This window comes from Lactuca saligna, chromosome 1, assembly GCF_052625555.1.
Source record: "Lactuca saligna cultivar CGN05327 chromosome 1, ASM5262555v1, whole genome shotgun sequence".
Taxonomy (NCBI): domain Eukaryota; kingdom Viridiplantae; phylum Streptophyta; class Magnoliopsida; order Asterales; family Asteraceae; genus Lactuca; species Lactuca saligna.
The window spans coordinates 72,235,322-72,245,325 of NC_136417.1; the positions used below are offsets into that span (position 1 = coordinate 72,235,322).

General features: G+C 28.5%; 1 pseudogene across 1 annotated transcript; it reads right to left on the bottom strand.

The window, feature by feature from the left end:
* Positions 1–5,153: 5,153 nt before the first annotated feature.
* LOC145039780 (eukaryotic peptide chain release factor subunit 1-3 pseudogene) lies at positions 5,154–9,753 on the bottom strand (annotated as a pseudogene). The gene is made up of 3 exons (XR_013679836.1): positions 9,592–9,753; positions 6,979–7,137; positions 5,154–6,713 (listed from the first exon to the last, which is right to left on the bottom strand). The product of XR_013679836.1 is annotated as a eukaryotic peptide chain release factor subunit 1-3 pseudogene (transcript).
* Between the last annotated feature and the right edge of the window lie 251 nt (positions 9,754–10,004).

Below are 10,004 nucleotides of genomic sequence, written 5' to 3' on the forward strand. Positions count from 1 at the left end.
CCTGGTAAGCTCTTTCAACTATTCATCATCATCGTCATCAGATCGAGATCGATTTTCAGCCCCTTTAAGCTTTGATTTTTACTCCTAGATCTTAAATTTTCAATCTAATAATGTATGTACAAAACAGTTACTGTTCTCTAGCAAATTCTCTTAAATTATACATGCATTCTATGTGTTTGATGAAAATCCTGAATGAACAAAGAGTTTGATGCATCATTCCTCTTTCCCACGACTAATGTCTTCTTTAAGAATTGGAGTATACTTCTTAAAATATGAGTCACAATTGGTATAAAACAATGTAATGTTAACTACTTTTATTATGTTTACCATAGTTCCGTTAAAACATGTTTTTTTGTCAAACATAAAAATACTGGAGATGTCTTTTTAGCATAGTTTGGTTTGAATATGCTCTTCTTAAGTTGCAGAAAAGGATTGTCCTAAAGAAAAGACTATATGCTCTTAAATTTACAATATGTAAATTCAGGTGCATGATATACATCAGATGTTTTTAGAATCTGATCATTATTATAGTTTTTTTTTTTTTTTAATTTTTTTCCATCAAACACAAAATGTTGGATGTCTCTTTTAGCAATGTTTATTATTCTTATTAATGTGCAGTAAGGGGATGTACTAAGAAAGATTATTAAATTCAGAGTATTTTTTGTCAGTGTTTACATTGTGTCTTGTATGATCAATTACATTACATAATACATTATTATGATGTATAATCACTCATAGACTTCATTTTCAGATCTTTGATTGTATCCATACTTGATTCTAACAATTATTTCATTTATGGTTGCAGATAGTTGTAACTGATGAAGCTCGACTTGAAAGGAACTTGAATATTTCAAGCTATAAGTTTTCAACTACAAGAGTCAAGATTAATAAATATGTAATAGATTTTATATGTCACAAACATGTAATATTTTTTTATGGTTTTTGGGTGCATTGTTACCGATCAAACTATAACATTATTTTGTAAAAATATTTTATATGTACATACAACATATTTTATTCTTTTATAATATTCTAATTTTATACATGTTTGCAGTTAGCCTATAATTTTTTATAGCAAATAACACATAACATTATTCTATTAGAATAACATACATCTCCTTTTTATAATGACAAACATATAATATTATTTTACTATAATATTGTACATATAGACTTTAATTTTAAGCTTATCTAGTATGTGAAAGATATTACTAACATTATATGACTTTAACTACAAATTTCATGTATTACTATTTATAGCATAACCATTCTTGAACCATAATATCATTTTATTAAACATTCACCAATCTTTAAACCTTCAGTCCATAACTACTGTTTAGCAAAGATTCAACTCTTCATGTTGTTTAAAATATAGAAAACATAGCTGCAATTCAAAAAAAAAAAGGATAATCTATATTTATTAAGTATTAAACACTTCTAAATATTTTATCAATTCAATAGTCGTCATTCCATTTCTTCCCTTTTTGCTCCAAGTTAAGATGTTTTGCTTGATCACATTTTCCAAACTCCAAAAGAATTATTATAATTGAACAATATTCCAAAAGAATTATTATACATGAACATACAACCTATAAAATTTTTCTATCAGAATATTCTACATATACATAATAATTAAGTCTTATTAACATTACATATATCTATAAATTATAATATCATTTTTTTGTAAAAAGGTCATTACATATAAGTCTATAAAAACCAACAAAATTTAACATTATTCTAATAGAATGTTCGAAATGTCAATTTTTTTGAGATAGTAAGACCATGAGACCACTTTTCTCTAGTAAAATATTCTAATATTTCAATATTAATAAAAATATAATATATGTAATATTCTAATATTCTAATATTCTAAAACATAGAACATTATTCACATAAAATTATTATACATGAAAATACAACCTATAAAATTATTATATTAGAATATTCCTTATATACATAGTAAGTAAACATTACATATATCTATAAATTCTAAAATATTATTGTAATATAAAATCAACATTTAACATTATTCTAATAGAATATTATAAATGTACAGAAAATCTATAACATTACTCTATTAGAATATTGTACATGAACTCTAACAAAAAATGAACATTTGATCATAAAAAGTATGATATTTCAGATTGGTCAAAGCATAACTATTTTTTAACCAAGATTATTATTTTGTGAAACATTCACTAGCCATTAAAACAACCATAGCTATTGTTCAAAACTAAAAAAAGATAACCAATATTTAAACGAACAAAACACAACCATGTCATTCATAATCAAAGACTTTCAAATATTCTAAAAAAATTATTCATGTCCTTCCATTATGTTTCTTGCAACGATCCATTCATTCATCATTTTTAATGACCATCTTTATCAACCCTTCCTTATTCCTTTGCTTCGTCAGTTACTTTCTTATGGAATTGGAATCTGATTGGTCAAAGCATAACTATTTTGTATGCTTCTTATTTTGCAGAAAACCTTCTTTACCCAAGTCATTATTTCACATTTCCACTTACTGTACCAGAATAAATTCCATCTGTCGCATTAAGAACACATCAGAATCGCATTAAGAACACATCAAAATAAATTTCATTAGTTTTCAATGTGTATCAAACACTAATCCTAGCTACAGTAAATAATTTCAAAAGTATTTAACCGAAACTACAATAAAGAATTTCATTTCTAGCCCAAGCTATAGTGAATCTGCATTAAACACTAACCATAGCTACAATATAAATTTCAGAAAAGTAATTCCTAAATTAGAATAAATTGTTTAACAACTTCCTAAAGCCTATTACAAGATATGATTTAGAATCTACATTATGTAGAATCTAAATCTGAATCTAATATTATCAAACTAAAACATAAATAGATGAATTCAATTATATCAGGATAGAATAACAAATTCTCAAAATGTATTTTAGTTTTGACTTATCAGAGTAAGCAGTAACATCTGGTTAATCGATAAAATAACATCTTAAATCAAATTTATAAAGTAACACCTAACTTTACAAATCATCATACCTAGAATATTAAGTTATCAAAGACTATTTTACTAATATTTTTACTGGATCATCTAACTTATCAAACAAAGTAACACCTGAGTCAAATTAAGAAGTACCATACTACTTATCAAACAAGAATACTTATAATATCAAATTATCAAACAACATTTCACTAAATATTTACTAGATAATCCAAATACTCAAACAAAATAACATATAAAATCAATTTAGGAAGTAAGTTATGTTTGCATAACATTCTATATTTTCAATAACAATTTTATTGCAGAAAATATGAAATCAATATAGAGTGCATTATGTCGAACACCTAGCGGGCGATCACTAAATTTACCAAACACTAACTGACACTAGAAGTATGAAACTAATAAGATAAACCAAACAAACTAAGATATTAAATTAAATTATAATTAAAATTCCAAGAATATCTCTACAGATTTTGTGAATAACTTCATTTATGCATAATAACATAACTTGGATTGTAGATTTATTAACATTGAATTGTTAACAGCAAAAAATGAGTCAATGGAATCATTTATTACATGATGAGAAGAATCCTTCCTCAACTAAGAATCATGAGAAGAAGTGGTAGTTGAAGGATTGGCAGAAACATGATTCAGGATCAGAATATGAATAAAAACGTTTAAAATCAAAATGATAGCGAATCAAATTGATTTTTAGGGTTTTATTGGGGGTTTTGGAAGATCGGTGCAAAGTAGAATCAGAATGAGAAGAAATCTCATAGAAGACACAAACTTAGCGAAATTAACTCTTTTTGAGAAACATTGAGTTGATTTGGAGAATGGCTAAAAATGTGGATACGATCTAGGGTTTTGATTTGACCGACTAGGGTTTTCCAAATTAGAATATGTAGAACAAGAATTATTCAGCAGGTTAATTACACAATCTGAACTCTAAATGTTTGAATTAATACCTGTTTTGCGAAGTGAAGTAGTGTATAATCATAATATGCTTTTGTAGAATAAGGCATTTCCCTTATTGTTTCAATGTGTTTATCATGGTGAAGAGCAAACCATATTAAAATCAAAAACAAATTGTTGAATTTAGAAAAAGATGAAAGATTCATGAATCGGTTTCTAGGGTTTTGAATGCACAAATCTGAATCGAGATTAAATTTGAGTTCTTCTGTGAAGAGGGTTTTTTTGGAAGAAGCAAGATGTAACATGAAGAGATATTGAATGACGGTGGATTATTTTGACGGATAAAAGGTATATTGTCAAAACTACCCCTCCGTGTCCTTCCTCTAATCCTGAAGTTTGGTCAAATTGCAAAATTGCCACCGCCTCTATTGTTTTAATTTGAGTTAATTCTATCCATAAATTATTATGATTAGTGGTTCCGATTCTGTCCCCACGTCTCACAAAATATCATTGTCTCACATGAACTCAACCCTATATATATATATATATATATATATATATATATATATATATATATATATATATATATATATGTCTCACGGTCTCACAAAATTAGGTCGTTTCACATGAACCTAACCCTATATATATATATATATATATATATATATATATATATATATATATATATATATAGGTCAATCAACATATTCAAGGGCAATTAATTTTTTTTTAATAATAAAAGAACTCATTAATACTCATTTATCGGTAGACATGATTAAGAAATAAAACTATCTATGGTTGCACACACATGGACACATCCAATTAACAATCATACATTGTGCTAATCCAATCGATTAATTTGATAATCTTTAATTCTACTTTTTGTAAACTTTTAACAGAGTTGATTGATAATTCTTAATTCTACATTTTAATTGATGGTTGCATTCAAATACAAAAGTTATGTTTTATTTTATTATTATAAAATTTGAAAAGCTTACAAAAACTATTGGTCTAATTTTTCTGTATTCTTTTTTCATTTTTTATACCAATAGTCTCATTTTGTAATATTACGAATATTAACCATTAACCAAAATCATTAACTAAAAAAATCATTAATCATAACCAATAATGCCCATAACCAATGGATACCAAAACGCATTAACCAATAGTAACGGTTATGATTAAGTTTGTTAAATAACCGAACCAAACCGTCCCATACACACCCCTATGGAAAAACCTTCAATATAAGTTAGGGTTTTTACATGAATGAAAGATTTTTAGTGGGGAGAAGAACGAGAAGTGTTTATGTTTTAATCGTGATTGCAGATTATTGAATGAAAAGTTGGACAATATTACCCCTTCATGTCTAAGAGTTAACCCCAAAGTTCCATATATTTACAAAAACACCACCGCCTAAAAATTATTTGATCTCAAACCTTGATAAGTAGCTTTGTAAGACGAGTAAAGAAAGTACGGAGCCTAATACTAATTTGTACGGTGCCCTAGTGCTGACTCTTGGGTCCACCACCCTGCACATGCATCTGCTAACGAAGTATGCCACCAATTCCACCAAAACCCTTACAAAATTGATACCCCTCTTCGGATTTGTTTGTCACAAACTCAAGTGTGCATCCGAATTTCTTATACTCATTAGCAAGCCACTCAAGCAATGGCATCTTTTCTTCAACTTCAAGTTCAGCATTTGTCTGGGGGTCTCGAAAGTTACTTTGATCAGCTTCTTGTTCCTTGTTCAAATGCTTTGTAGTGATTTCACTTGAACTACTGTTTTTAAGCACGTACAGATTAACATCAAGTTTCTCCCACACAATGAGATTCTCAACAGCACCCATCTCCAAAGATTCCAAAGTGTCATCAACACCAAACACACACTTGTCCATATCCTGGCTCATCTCTTCAAAATACTTTCCAATCAAACGTTTTTCTTGTATAAACTTCAGATTAGGAAGAACTTCAGAGGACAACTGGATAGCTTGATTGAAACCATGCTCCCCTCCATATGAAACAGCAACCACATTCATGATTTTAGCTCCAAGACAAGGATCAAACATGTCACATTGCATCAAATCGGTTTCCAAACCAGCAGATCCAGCAAGTATAAGACCAGAAACGTTTGATTGACCAGTGGCAGGATTGATGTACAGCTGTGTTGCCAGCTCAGCTGTTTTTCTCACATACTTATGACGTTTCTCCATATGAAAAGCTGCAAATGGAAAGCCAGACTGCTTTCCTCGCCCATGTTTCATTGGTAAATCCTCTGTGAATTTGTGTACAACTTCCCTTGTGTTGCCACTCAATGTCCCAAAAAGTGTCCCGTTAACATCCATGATAATGAAACCAAACATGTCATCAGATTCCAACAGTTCACTTACAGCTTCTGTATGGAACTTGTTATCACAGAGATAAAGGGAGTCCTTGATCGGTTTGAAGGGTTCAAAGTCTTTTGTAACTTTCTTCTCCTTTTTCCCGTCATCAGTAAGTATGGTTCCTGTATAAATCACCAGTCCATTGGGAGGAACCTTGTTGTATCGCATAAGTCTCTGTTGGGCAGATGTTATGGCGCCTAAAACATATTGACGATTCACTCTGCTCTTCATCTTTGAAGTAGTTTCGAATTCATCTTCAAGCATTTTAGTGACTCGAGAAATCTGATCTCGTGGAGGGATAATAAGAGAGATCATGCTGGTACCATTGCCTCTTGCAGCTTCAAGTTCCTTGATAAGGTTCTTCATCTTCCATATCGCTATATTCTTATCGGCTTCATCAACGTCCGACATCTTGACTAAAACAAGCGAAGAGATATTATTATTTTGCAAAACTGTTACACCGCTATTTCAATTTCTACTAATCGTACAAAGAGCGATCAGACAACTCAAAGATCTGAGATAACAATTTAAAAAAATATAAATAAAAAATCCACAGGTTTTTATGAAATCAAAGCAGAGGAAAAGAACTTCAACAATTTCACAATCATTACAGTGAAGCATATCAGGTTTGATCAAACAGATGTAATAACACTTGCTAAGATCTGGGGAAAGAGTTCTTACATAAAGAAGAAGGACGCCTGCGGCTTCGACGACGACTGGTGTCGGTTTTTGGATTGAATTGTGGGTGAAAGTTGAAACTTTTACCCAATTGAAACTTTTACCCAAACATTACCTTTCCGGAAATTGAGGAGCCTAACTTATTTACAAGTCTTTCCGGCCCTAAAAAGATTTTTTAGATATAGGATTTAGGGTTGAATATCGTTTGATTTGTACAAAAATATTCATCTTACCCGATTAGTCTTTCTCACAAAAACACAAAACAAATCTAAAAAAAAAAGCGTTGGACATTTGTGCCCTAACCAAAAAAAAAACACATACAATATCTCCATCATCCCATCTCCGATCATCCATACATGCTAAATTTTGAACTTACATGTTGAATTTATGAGCATACATGCTAAATTTTGGTTATGTATGATGTTCTTTCGAATATACATGCATAATTTTGGTTATATATTTTGTTTTTTTGTACACATGCAAAATTTTGGTTATATATGCAGCTTTTTTGTATATACATACTGAATTTTGGTTATATATGTTGGTTTTTGTACACACATGGTGAATTTATGAACATACATATTGAATTTTTGTTATATATATATATATATATATATATATATATATATATATATATATATATATATAGAGAGAGAGAGAGAGAGAGTTGATTCGTACACAACACATTTTCTCCGTACACAACAATTTGTGCTTTAAAGTGATGTATTGTATAACTCTATAATGCATCAATTGTTGTATATGGCAAAAAATTATTGTGTACGAATCACTTCTCATATATATATATATATATATATATATATATATATATATATATATATATATATATATTGTTTTTTTATATATACATGATGATTTTTTGTTATATATATTGTTTTTTGTATCTACATGCTGAATTATGTATATATATATATATATATATATATATATATATATATATATATATATATATATATTTTGTTTTTACTAACTATTGTGTGCCAGAATGCATAGATCTGGACCATCGGATGGAATATAATCAATGGTCATGATGTGAGAGTCTATGATATTACAGTAAGGTAGCATGTACTATGTACTCACATAATTTTCAGCATAAGGGTATTTTGGACAATTAACTATATTTAAAAAAGGAAATTTTCGAAAATTTAGGGATAATTAATTCTCCTAATTTTAAAATTTTGAATTTTTTTAAAGTAATTCAATATTAATTGATTTAATTCTAATGTATTTTTTATAATAACCGAATTTATTCTGTCAGAATGACATTTTGTTAGAATGATATATTCTATGAGAATGTCAGAATACATATTGAATGCTATAATACATATTCCTATAGAATGAATATTAGTTCATATCTTGAAACATTCTTTTAATTCATGTCATTCTAACCGAATACGTTTATGAGTATCTTAAAACATTCTTGAACCATAAATGAATAAATATTCTGACAGAATACATAATTTGAAGGAATGAACTTCTTGAAAAATAACAAATTGTTGAACCATCAATTGAAAAATAAAAACAAAAATTACACAATTCTTAAAAAATATGTGTAACAATTGCTAAGAATAACATTTATTGTTAAAAAATAAAACTAAAAACGGTTAAAAATTGAAAAAGAAAACATCAAAATCTAACAAAAGGCACTAATAAAAATTGTTGGTGGGAATCACTTTCAATTTTGCAGTCCGTTCTTCAAGCATCTATGAAACGAAATCCAGTTGTAGTTTAGAACCCAATAACACATTAGCAAATGCAAAATAAAAAACTAAAGTCTTTTGTACAAATCTGAAGACAAGTGAATTGCTCCAAAATCCATAACCAATAATTGTAGAAAATGCACAAATTAGTGATGAAATATCATGATTCCATTCCAACAGAAATGAAATTATTGATTTCATTCCCATAGAACTGTTTAAAAATTAAAAAGAAAAAAAAAAAAAAAAAAACATCAAAATCTAATAGCTTTAAATTCATTATCACAAAAAAGCAACGAACAAAGCAATTCTCAAATTGCTTTAAATCCAACGAAATCAATTTTCTAATTAAATAAGAATACGCCTGTCTTTTAAAATTATGGTCTAATCTTGATTTTAAATGTCTAAATGAACCATATTTTTCATAACAAAAACCAAAAGGAAATAAGAAATTTAGGATTTACCGAGTGACTTCAATTTTCAAATGAAGTTTCAAAATCTAATTAGTGGAGTAATAAAAATAAAAAAAGAAATTCTATATTCTAATTAGTCATCTATATTCTGAAGAAGGAAAATTCTATTGAAAGCGGACGTTAATGAAAAAGAAATTAATTATTTTTTGGGTAGATTTAGACTTAGGCTTCCTAATGCTTCCATTATTATATCAGGTATTTGAATGAATTCTATGTGAATGACTTTTTTTAGTTTATTTTAATTATTTTTCCCCATATTTATAGGCTCATAATTCATAATATTTTAAAGAACTTGTGAAATCGGCGTTTGTAGATTGAAAGATGATATACAAACATTGAAGTTTTTTTGTTTTATAAAATCAAGTTTTATCAAAACCTCCCAAGTATATTATTTAAAAAATCAAAAGTGGATGGAAAAAAAAACTTACCTACTCATAAAGGGAAACGAAGATGCGTGGGATTGCCTTCCTCTTGTTCTTGTCAATAAAGGGTGCCGACCAATGAAGCCTACAACAATTGGGTACCTACATAGTTTCTTGAAGCCCTTTGATTTCTTGAAGAATGAAGAATTTGGTGATCGGGGATGGAGATGATGGTGAAACTGTGAAGCCGATTCATTTGATTTCTTTTTCTCTTTTGTAGGTGAAGAAGACGTGAAAAGAGAGAGATTAGGTCAAACCTAATTATTTTGTTTTCTTAATTGAAGGGATTTAATTAAATGATCTCATTAATTGAATGTGTCAAAAACCCAAAAATACTCTTATTCGTTAAATAAATTATTTAATTATTTGCTAAACTGTGATTGGTGCATTTAAGAACACAATATTTGCTAGAAACATTT